This window comes from Taudactylus pleione, unplaced genomic scaffold (assembly GCF_031769625.1).
Source record: "Taudactylus pleione unplaced genomic scaffold, aTauple2 ptg000181l, whole genome shotgun sequence".
Taxonomy (NCBI): Eukaryota; Metazoa; Chordata; class Amphibia; order Anura; family Myobatrachidae; genus Taudactylus; species Taudactylus pleione.
Window position 1 is genome coordinate 5,635,593 of NW_028284583.1, and position 12,606 is coordinate 5,648,198.

Here is a 12,606-nt window from a genome sequence, read left to right on the forward strand (position 1 = left end):
CCCTGGTTCCAAATCCCGTCTAGATTCCACTTCACTAGGCAGGCGATACCGAGACTGTACAGAAACGTCAGAAAAAGTGTCCTCAGTGTCCTGAAAAATGCGGTTGTACCCAATGTCCACTTAACCATGGACATGTGGACAAGTGGAACAGGGCAGGCTAAGGACTATATGACTGTGACAGCCCACTGGGTAGATGTATCACCTTACGCAACTACAACAGCAGCATCACCAGTAGCAGCATCTCAGAAATGCCAGCACGTTCCAAGGCAGGCTACGCTGTGTATCACCGGTTTCAGTAAGAGGCACACCGCCGACAACCTCTTAGAGAAACTGAGGGAAATCATTGCCCAGTGGCTTACCCCACTTAGACTCTCCTGGGGATTTGTGATATCTGACAATACCACCAATATTGTGCGGGCATTACATCTGGGCAAATTCCAGCACGTCCCATGTTTTGCTCCCACAATAAACTTGGTGGTGGAGAATTTTCTGAAAAGCGACAGGGGTGTGCAGGAGACGCTTTGGGTGGCCCGAAAAATTTCTGGCCACTTTCGCCATTCAGTGACTGCGTGCCGAAGACTGGAGCGCCAGCAAACACTCTTGAACCTGCCCCGCCATCACCTGAAGCAAGAGGTTGTGACGCGGTGGAACTCAATTCTCTATATGCTTCAGAGGATGGAGGAGCAGCAAAAGGCCATTCAAGCCTATACATCCACCTATGACATAGGCAAAGGAGGGGGTATGCACCTGACTCAAGCGCAGTGGAGAATGATTTCCGTGTTGTGCAAGTTTCTCCAGCCCTTCGAACTTGCCACACGTGAAGTCAGTTCAGACACTGCCAGCTTGAGTCAGGTCATTCCCCTCATCAGGCTTTTGCAGAAGCAACTGGAGAAAGTGAAGGAGGAGCTAAGACGGAGCGATTCTGCTCGGCATGTGGGACTTGTGGATGAAGCCCTTCATTTGCTTTGCCAGGATTCCAGGGTGGTCAATCTGTTGAAATCAGACCACTACTTTTTGGCCACCGTGCTCGATCCTAGGTTTAAAGCCTATGTGGTGTCTCTCTTTCCGGCCGACACAAGCCTGCAGAGGTGCAAAGACCTGCTGGTGAAAACACTGTCAGCTGAAGCAGAACGTGACACGTCAATAGCTCCTTCTTCATTTTCTCCCGCAACTGGGGCTGCCAGGAAAAAACTTAGGTATCCTAAGCAACCCACTGGCGGTGCTGCAGGGCAGGCAGGACCAAGTTTGGACATCTGGTCTGGACTGAAGGACCTGGCAACAATTTCTGACATGTCTACTGTCACTGCATATGATACTGTCACCATTGACAGAATGGTGGAGGATTACATTGGTGACAGCATCCAAGTAGGCATGTCAGACAGTCCGTACCTGTACTGGCAGGAAAAAGAGGCAATTTGGAGGCCCCTGTACAAACTGGCTCTATTTTACCTGAGTTGCCCCCCCTCCAGTGTGTACTCCGAAAGAGTGTTTAGTGCAGCTGGGAACCTTGTCAGCGAAAGGCGTAGGAGGTTGCTTCCACAAAATGTGGAGAAGATGATGTTCATAAAAATGAATTATCAACTCTTCCAGGGAGACCAGCCTCCAGAACATAAATAAAGCCTCCTTCGATCTGATATTACTGGTGATTGAGGAGTCGGGACGAGAATTGCATACTATTAAGCAAAAAATTACCGCTTTTGAAGCTACTCACCAGCATAAACTCACTGAAGATACAACTTGTGACTGGATCAGTAAATTGCAAGGGCAGGTCGATAAATATAAGAAGGATCTGATAAAATTTAAACAAAATAAACTTAATATCGTTAACAGATTACGAGGAGAAGAAGATCTACGCTTGGGCGAATAATCCAGCAGGCTCCAGAAGACCTCCTTACACAGCACCTTACAGGCGCTTTAATAAATTTGCCCTCGAGACTGATACCTCAAGTGGAGGCCAATCTACAGACCAAGAATGTGCTGGTACAAGTGGCACTTGTGCTCCTTCTTCACGCAGACCCCCTTTAGGGGTGACTACACGAGCAAGAAAGGATTCCCCTTTAGGCTCTTCACCAGACGTGGTGGCCAATGTAAAAGGCAAAAAAAGACCAGTAGACAAGAGAAGGAAATAATATACAATCTGTCCACTAGGACCTTATCCAAAGATGAGCTTTCTGTCTTGCACAAAGGCTTGAGCTTTGTCCCTACAGTAGCTCATGACACTCTCACTAGTAAAATTGATCTACATCGCTTGAATCAACAACTTCGCCTGAGGGAGTTTTATGAGGACAAACCTGCTACTGTGTCTAGTACCTTAGTATTTCAACCCAGTAAATCGAGATCCACTTTTGAGCCAGTCTCAACTAATGCGGCTATCAAGGGATTTACTAGTGTAATGGAATCCTGTATTAATGAGTGTAAGAATGATGATACGACACGTGCTAATCTATCTAGGAATGATATGGCAGCTCTTAAGCGGTTGGGCAGTGATCCCACTATCACAATCCGCCCTGCCGATAAGGGGGGCGGTATCGTGATTCAGGACATTTCTACTTATCGGCAAGAGGCTTTGAGACAGTTATCAGATACCACAGTATACATGAAACTTGAAGTGGATCCCAATCGTAGTTACCTGATTGAACTGACTACGACATTGAGTCTACTGTGGATGAGCAATTAATCACTAGACAAACCATGGATGCTTTGTTGCCTACTTCGCCTAAGGTGCCTGTTTTTTATACTCTGCCCAAAATGCATAAGGACCCTGACAATCCCCCTGGCAGACCAATAATTGCTGCCAGGGATTCTTTGTATTACGAGATCTCAAGATACATCGATTTTTTCCTGCAGCCTGTTATTCAAGCGGAGGCAACTTACCTCAAGGATACGTCTTCCTTTTTACAGAAACTGCTATCACTTGACACTCTACCTGCTAATTATTTTCTGGTTACCATCGACATAGTGAGTCTGTACACTAGTATCCCTAACCAGAGAGGATTGGTGGCTGTAGAACAACTGCTGATCAATAACATACTGTATCAGGGTCCTGATTTAAAGTTTTTTCTGCAGTTGTTATGTCTGACCTTGACTAGGAATTACTTTATTTTTGACGGTTGTTTTTATCTGCAGACCCTAGGATGTGCCATGGGTTCTTGTGCTGCCCCGGCCTATGCCAATGCATTTATGTACCGTGTGGAGAGGGACCTTTTCTTCAGCAGGAGTGTATTCTCCGAGAGGATTGGGTTCTACACACGGTACATAGACAACATTTTTATGATCTGGCTGGGCAGTAGAGATGAATTTAGCCTGATGATGACAGAGATTAATATGTCTGATCCTAACATCAAATTTACCCATGAAATTAGTTCCGAACAGGTACATTTCCTTGATGTGTCGGTCAGTAAAGTGGATGGCGTGTTAAGTACTTCTGTTTACAGAAAACCTACAGATCGCAACAATTTGTTGCAGGCTTCAAGTTTTCATCCTAGAAGCTTGATTAGGGGTTTACCCTACTCACAGTTTCTAAGGATACACAGGATCTGTAACGATCCCATTGATGAATCGAGGCAACTCGACATCATGATGGATAACTTTATTCAGAGAGGATACTCAGCCAGTTCACTTAAGGCAGCTAGAGCTAAAGCAGTATCTAAGCCCAGAGGAATCCTACACCCTGTGACAAATAGTCAAAAAAAGAAAACCAACAACCAGTTGGTATGGGTTAACAGCCACAGTACAGCTAGTAGCACTATTGTTAATATTGCCAAACGTTTCTGGCCGCTAGTAAGTACTGATTCTAACCTCACATCTTTAAAGAATAGTACTTTACTGCCCTGCTACAAAAGAGGTAAAAATATTTGTGACTGGCTGGTGCATAATGATATTACCGGTATTAGTAATATTACCCCGGCCCAGTTTCTTACTAAGAAGCCAGGTAACTATAAGTGCCTTGGCTGTACCACCTGTGGATTTCTTGAGGTGGGTAGTATGTTTGTACACCCCCATTTGGGACATCGTTACAAAATTAATCATGTACTCAGTTGCACCAGTCAGTTTGTCGTCTGTTATATACGCTGCCCATGTGGGCTACTATATATAGGCAAGACTATGAGACAGTTTCGTGAACGGATGGCGATACATCGGTCGGCCATACGACTGGCATTGTCTGGTAAGGAGAATGACCAGCCTGTAGCCAGACATTTTAAAGCCTGTAGACACAATTTATCGACTTTACGCTATAAGATGATCGATCATGTGAAGGATAATCAGAGGGTGGTGACAGGGCTCGATTGCTGTTACAGATGGAGGCATGTTGGATCCATCGCCTTAATACACTGCAGCCACATGGTCTTAATGAGACACTATCTCTGTCTTGTTTTGATTAAGCTTGCACATTTTTTCATGTGATATCTCGTCATAGTCATATGTGTTATGTGTTTCATATTTTCTGATCTGTACTGTTGCTGCATTATTTGTACATTTTTTAGTCCACTTGGTTGGACTCCTTTATCATGTACTGTCGCCTTAGCCATTTTGACCTGTATGTATATGTTTGGTGGAGGTAGTATTTTCACGGATATTGTTGTTTCCGTTCCCATAGAGATGTGAAGGTCGGACGTCACGCCCGCGACGTAGTGCGACGCGTTGACGTCAGACGCACGCATCAAGTGATGGAACAGGCTGCACGAGAGGTGTCTCTGTTTTGTATATAGGTAAGTGCTGTTACTCGTTGTATTTGCTTCCTGACGAAAATCCTAAGCGATTGAAACGTTGAAGTAAACCACAGAGGTTTCTTAACCCGACTCTAACATTTATTATTAAGAGAGTGCCGCCGTTACTGCTTATTGATTGTATATATATATATATATATATATATATATATATGAGTTTATTCATACACATGACATCCCTGGCAAGGGATATGAACATACAACAACAAGACTATTTAAAACAGAGTCCGGAAAAAATATTTGAAGAGAACCTAGATTACCTATGAAAATCAAAAGGTCAAGGTCCACAGCATCCGAATCATGTCAACGCATTTTAGCCCACACCTGGGCCTTTATCAAGACATATGGGTGCTGTGGAAGGGTGGTATATATCACTAACTAAGCACCAATCATGGCGCAACCTGCGATTACATCACAATTAGAGACGATCAGACATACAGGTATCGTATATTCTACGGTCATAATTTACCATAGAGATAGGAATAATTACCAGTGAAACCATGTTAAGGCTAATCTAGGCCCTCTGTTTTCTATATATTTGGGACTTTCTGGTATCTGTGAGAGTTTGATTGGGCAAGATCCTAAGGATATTGAATTAGAACCTCTATACACTCCTGCCTATACCTTCTAATATCCTGCCTATACCTTCTAATATCCTGCCTATAAACCTCTAAGGACTCCAGACCTTGAACCTGTGGTTCCAAAGCACAAAGTGATATATCAAGTAAAAGTACAGTCAGCTACACGCTATGATCTAAGCACAATTTAGCGCAAAGAATTATACAGACCCAAGTACAGTTATACATACGCAGCGCTCTGGACCAGATGTAGGCATCAGCAAGAAACCCCCGTCAATCAGCATTCAGCAAGAAGACTCAGACTGGGGTCACAACACACACGTTTATACTCTCACAAAAACAGACAACACAATAGAGAGGCTTGTCGCTGATGCCATTGGTTCCCAAGGAGGAAGCATCTGTTGCAGAGCATTTAACAGGTTGATTCAAATAGACACAGTCCAGCCTCTAACAACTGGTTGTCTCTGGTTTCCTGCCTCATGCACATCCTAACAGTTGGTCATATAATGTACATATCGGTGCTTTAAGTCTCTGTGGTCCATAACTTGAGAATGCATGTTGCGATCTTCACACCGACGATATCGGAATGCTGTTGAAAGAGTGCCGATCAGTATAATATCAAACATGACTTACTTATCATGTATTAAATCTTAGCTACCAAATAACCTTTATTTCACAGCAATTATAATAAATGAACAAACTTGAATCTTATATTTTAAAGCTTATGAATCCTTTTATGTGAATATGTACTGTGTAAGTATTTGGGGTTTGATATAAAGACGCTAGTTAACTGGGGGCAGATGTGTGCACATGAAGCTAATAAACAGCGTTTTATCTTATGGATTCGCTAATATGCGACTAGTTAACAGCGCAATTGTGCGTATTAATGTGTGTATGAAAAATGGTGAAAGATGCAATCGCATGATGCTAATAGTAATATCGCCATATGTACTTAAGTGTGAGTTTACCTAAAATGGCGCTTGGGCGGCCATTCGCAAAATGGCGTCTTGCGATCTCATTTTCTAAAATGGCGTCTTGCGGCCAGTCGCAAGATGGCGTCTTTACGATCTAATTTTAAGCTGATCTTGTCTCAGCCAATTATCCAGCTTCGACAGTCCACCCTTTGATAGCGAACAACATGCTATCACAATCTGATTTTAGAAATTAATTTATATGTTATTTAATGTTATTTTGGGATGGCACAAGGTGGTTCTTAATCCATCAATAATGTGTCTCTGAGTGGGGGCATAAAACTACTATTATTCGCACACCGCGGATCTTGGAAGATCATGTGAAAGGTGTGGGGATACACCAGTCCTATAAAGGCAGTCTTGAAGGGGAATTTGAGACTTTACATTATCTGAGGTGTTTTAAAAATAACATTTCAATAATACATTCTATGCATGTCTAAATATAATACATAAAATGATGGTATTTCCTAGTTGACGGTTGTAATGCAGTTCTATATTTACCTCAGTATTCATATTGCCATTACTGACCGCCATCATAATTTCATTCTTTTGTTTTACTCTATTTTTACATTTTCCACACTTCAACACAATAGGAACACACCGGACACATAGGCCAATTATTATGATGACAATCAGTATAAGAATCAAGAATTTGCCTATGCTGGCGATCACTTCCTTGACCCATTCCCCTAGGCCTGAGAACCATTTCACTGGGTTCAACCATGAGACCCATCCTTCTATCTTCTCCCCTACTTCAGCCACTGAAGCATTATGGTTCTTATGAAACTCTCATTTTAGCTGCAGAATTTCGTCCATCTTTCGGTCTATCACCTCTTTGGGGTCGCTGGTATCATTGGTGACATAGGTGCAACACTTTACTCCAAATTGAGTGGCCAATGTTACGCAATACCCTCCAGTAACAGCAGTTAAATAATTTAACACTAGTCTGTGTTGCATCAGTTCTTTCTTGTACGCTTGCAATTCTCTCCCTGTATACCTGAATGTGTCATCATACATCTCGGTGATATTATCTATCAATTTAGCAAGTTGCTGAATATATCTAAAATTTAATGTACCCCTAGCGATCCTGGTGGGATCCAGTGCAACTAAAACTTGGAAGCCAGTTGTCTCACTAATTAACTGAGTGGCTTTATGTACGTCACCAGGTATCATATTTCATTTGCCTCTGTGTTCATACTGCATGTGAAGATATGGTGACGGTGTGTTTTTATGGATACCAAGCATTTCAACATGTGTGAGGGTCATAACTTCTGGGACTACTCTTCACAGGTAACACAAACCTTCGGATCTCGGGGAGAGCCACTTATACGCCTTTCTTTCACATATAAAATACACATTATTCAGGAGAACATAAGGAATAGTATGCAGAATTATCATTAAACACATTTCCCTTGCAAACAATCCTATCTCAGGGTCTTCCATCTGGTACATGCAAGTCTCTGGTTGTATTATTTTAGCACAATAACCATCTGGTACCTTACCAATAATTTCTTTGGTGGAACTCAATGTGTACCGGTGCCTAAAATGTTTCCCACTAGATTTAATTGAGAGTAACAGATCATGGTTTATGGACACATTATCAGCTCTATGTGTGAAGGTCATCGTCTGATTATTCCCCGTCACTTCCCCAACTCCTGGGTTTATTGGGGTTGGTTATGTTTAAACACAAAAGTGATCTATCTACTTGGAATTGATAGAGTTTGAAATGAGGTGGTTTGGATGAGAGGAATTTTCCATCCAATGCTTTCCCTTTTTGTAATTCTAAAATTTCCATGATATTCAGTGGAAATGGCACCAACCCTATGTTACGCTGTCCCTGTGGCACATGTGAACACACCCAGCAATCAGTTTGGTTTAACACTTTGCCTACCATGCTATGATAATCCTCAAAAGGATACCCACCCCAATACGGGTTATATGTAGGCTGGCACCGTTGAATACAGTTCTCATCAACTAGGGACCCACAAAGTTCACAAAGACAGGAATCTTCAGACGATAAACCTCCACACCATCCCCGAGTATCCAGAATTATAGCTCTCTTAACAATAACAGTACTAAGATTGGTCAGACACTCCCCTGATTGGCATTGCACTCCTCCTGACTCCACTCCATCAGCACAGCCATCAGCTCCCATCTCCTCAATTGGTCCCCCATCACAGAAACCGGATATCCCCAAGCCAACCAAAATGGTGAAAACTCTGGAAAAGAATATGAAAATGAACACAGCAGGCCAGTCCATTGTCACAACAAAGACCTGCAAATTTCTTTTAGTTCAGGTATCTCACTACAACCTTTTCAATCCTCCCGGAAGAAGCTCGCGATAGACAGGTCCACGTATCAACCCTGTCTCCGACTTGTTTCTCCACCGGTTGATTGACCTTTTTGCAATGAGTAGAATGGACCCAGGTATCTCTCTCAGCCACCTTCAAAGATGTAGTACTTGTCTGTCGAAGCTGGATAATTGACTGAGACAAGATCAGCTTAAAATTAGATTGTAAAGACGCCATCTTGCGACTGGCCGCAAGACGCCATTTTAGAAAATGAGATCGCAAGACGCCATTTTGCGAATGGCCGCCCAAGCGCCATTTTACGTAAACTCACACTTAAGTACATATGGCGATATTACTATTAGCATCATGCGATTGCATCTTTCACCATTTCTCATACACACATTAATATGCACAATTGAGCTGTTAACTAGTCGCATATTAGCGAATGCATAAGATCCTGTATGAAAACGCTGTTTATTAGCTTCATACGCACACATCTGCCACAAGTTATCTAGCATCTTTATATCAAACCCCAAATACTTACACAGTACATATTCACATAAAAGGTCTCATAAGCTTTAAAGTATAAGATTCAAGTTTGTTCATTTATTATAATTGCTGTGAAATAAAGGTTATTTGGTAGCTAAGGTTTAATACATGATAAGTAAGTCATGTTTGATATTATACTGATCAGCACTCTTTCAACAGCATTCTGGTATCATCAGTGTGAAGATCGCAACATGCATTCTCAACTTATGGACCGCAGAGACTTAAAGCATCGAAATGTACATTATATGACCAACTGTTAGGATGTGCATGAACAGGAAACCAGACAACCAGTTGTAAGAGGCTGGACTGTGTCTATTTGAATCAACTTGTTAAATGCTCTGCAACAGATTAATCCTCCTGGGAACCAATGCCATCAGCAACAAGCCTCTCTATTGTGTTGTCTGTTTCTGTGAGAGTATAAACATGTGTGTTGTGATCCCAGTCTGAGTCTTCTTGCTGAATGCTGATTGACGGGGGTTTCTTGCTGAAGCCTACATCTGGCCCAGAGCGCTTCGTATGTATAACTGTACTTGGGTCTGTATAATTCTTTGTGCTAAATTGTACTTAGATCATAGCGTGTAACTGACTGTACTTTTACTTGAAATATCACTTTGTGCTTTGGAACCACAGGTAAAAGGTTTGGAGTCTTTATTTACTATATGACTGCGTACGCAAAATAACGTCATCCTTAGAGGTTTATAGGCAGGATATTAGAAGGTATAGGCAGGATATTAGAAGGTATAGGCAGGGATGTATAGAGGTTCTAATTCAATATCCATAGTCAGCAGCACCTGGTACGGACCTTCCCACCGATCAGTCAAACAACCTGAACGCAAGAAATTTCTGATCATAACATATTCTACTGGTTCAACATCATGACAGTTAGTTTCAGGCATATCATTGGACAACAATTTAAGTTTCTGCTGCTGTTGTTTTAACTGCTTACTCATTGATATAAGATACCTTACAGTTACCTCGTTGTTACCCTTCCTGTGGACTTATAATCAAATGAGGTTGTCTACCGAACAGTATTTCAAAGGGGGACAGATTTAGAGGGGGTCTAGGAATGGTCCTTATACTATGTAGAACCAATGGTAATGCTTCTGGCCATCCTAGTCCAGTTTCTGCCATGATTTTACTTAACTTATTTTTAATAGTCCTGTTCATCCTCTCTACCTTTGCGCTGGCTTGCAGTCGGTAGGGGGTGTGAAGGGGGCTATTAATACCCATCAGCTTACACATATTTTGAAAAACATCACCTGTGAAATGAGTAACCCTGTCACTCTCGATGATTTTAGGGATACTGGGCCTGATTCAGAGCCGGACGCTATTTGCGCTCGCTCGTTCAGAAAAAGGGGCCGGATATTTAAATTGAGAGCTCGCTCCTTGAGGTCTGTTGACGCCTCTATGTCTGAGCGAGCGAACGAAACATACGCTCGCTATTTTGTAAAGACGCCCCCTGGCCGCTCGCATCCTATGTCATCTCCGCTATTTATTAGATTAATCGAGTACATCGAAAGGCGTCTGAACTGCTTGCAGTGCTTGTGGTAGGATTTTCCTACCGCAATCATGCGAACTGTTCAGGCTAAGAGACAACCAAGTGACGTGTCCGATGTCGCTGCTTTGTTAATTATGCACACCCTTAAAACGCCCGTTTTGACCGTTTGGCACGCCTGCGTTCGGACCACCACTCCCCGTTTTCAAGCACCTTCCCCTGTTACCACCCACAAATGCCTCATCCTGTCACTCAAATTAGCAGGCACTCGCTATTTTGCGAACGCTCGATTTCCGACCGTGCTGACTGGTTGGTGCATGCGTATTACGACCCATACGCATGCGCAGTTGTGCGAACATCGCTCGGAGCGAATGAGCGGCCGCTTACGAGCGGCTCTGAATCTGGCCCACTGTACCTGCATACAAATTCCTGAACTATTTTCTTGGCTGTAAACGCAGCAGTATTAGTGGCCGCTGGGTAGGCCTCAACCCAATTAGAAAATACGTCAGTGCACACCAATACATACTTGAGATTCCTGCAGGGTGGTAATTGGATGAAATCAATTTGTATCACCTGGAAAGGTCCATCCGTCGGTGGAATGTGGGCCGGTTTGGTAGGGATCGCTTTCCCTATGTTCTTCCTCAAGCAGGTCAGACAGGACATTGCTCTCTTTTCTGCTTGTGAAGAAAATCCTGGTGCACACCAGTATGCTCTTACCAATTTGCACATACCTTGCTTTCCCAGAAGAGTCAGACCGTGTGCTGCCTCAGCCAGGCTGGGGTAATATGCCTTGGGGGCTACAGGTTTACCTTGTCCGTCCCTCCAGAGCCAGGAGGTCTCTTGCCCACATCCCTTAGACTTCCAGATGGACTTTTCCTGGATTGAACACAAATTTTGCATCTCAATTAATTTCAGCATATCAATTGTTTGAAAAGACATCATTTTTTCAGTTGGGGAAAACAATTTTAACCCTGCTGCCCATTTTGCAGCTTCATCGGCTCTGTTGTTGCCCAGTGACACCGGATCATTCTCACATTTATGGGCTTTACACTTAATTACTGCCACCGCTTTGGGCACCACCCCGAACGCGTACCTCGAGTCAGTGTAAATGTTAGCAGACTTGCCTGCTGCCAGTTCACATGCTCTAGTTAGTGCTACTAACTCTGCCACCTGGGCTGAGTGAGGAGGACCAAGAGGTTTAGCTTCTATGATGTCTGTGTCATTTACAACAGCATAACCTGTACATAATTCACCTGTGTCTGTTTGTCTATGACAACTCCCATCCGTATAAAAAGTTACATCCACATTCTCTAAAGGTGTGTCATTTATGTCAGGTCTAGCAGTAAAGGTCTGATTCAGATATGTCATACAATCGTGTGTATCATTATGTCTGCCTAACTCACCTCCCGCCAGCAACTCCTCTCCTCCCACCCTTTGTACATCATGTTGTACATATGGTAGGTATGTTGCTGGATTCAGCGTACTGCAACATTTAACAGTAATATTTGCTGGAGCAATTACAGCTAGTTCCCATTTGGTGAACCTAGCCGAGGAGACATGTCTGGTTTGAGCTGAGTTCAACAGAGCAGATACAGCATGGGGAGGGTAGACAATCATATCATGGCCCAATACTACGTCCTCACTTTTACTCACCAATAGAGCGGTTGCTGCTACATTTCTCAAGCAGGTGGGGAGTGATCTTGCCACAGTGTCCAATTGGGCACTGTAGTATGCTACGGGCCTACTGGCATCACCATGTTTTTGTGTAAGGACACCTGCAGCACAACCATCGGCTTCCGTACAATACAAATCAAAAGGATTTTCATAATCGGGTATTCCCAATGCAGGAGCTTTTGTCAGACTATCCTTAAGTATAAAGGAAAGCCTGCTCTGATTCCTCTGTGTGTATGACATGATCGGGCTTTGAGGAAGAGACTAATTCCTGTAAAGGTAAGGCCAAAATAGAAAAACCTGGTATCCACATTCTACAGTATC

The 12,606-nt window shown here is 43.1% G+C and overlaps 1 protein-coding gene across 3 annotated transcripts in view; it reads left to right on the forward strand.

The window, feature by feature from the left end:
• SUGCT (succinyl-CoA:glutarate-CoA transferase) overlaps window positions 1-12,606 on the forward strand; it is a 1,290,705-nt gene that overhangs the window by 1,167,628 nt on the left and 110,471 nt on the right. Inside the window, exon 14 of one of the 3 annotated variants that reach the window (XR_015878901.1) lies at window positions 4,598-4,709. The exons of the other annotated variants lie outside the window; for them this stretch is intronic. The gene's annotated coding sequence lies outside the window, so the exon portion shown is untranslated. The remainder of the gene's footprint in view (window positions 1-4,597; window positions 4,710-12,606) is intronic. 3 annotated transcript variants of the gene reach the window in all.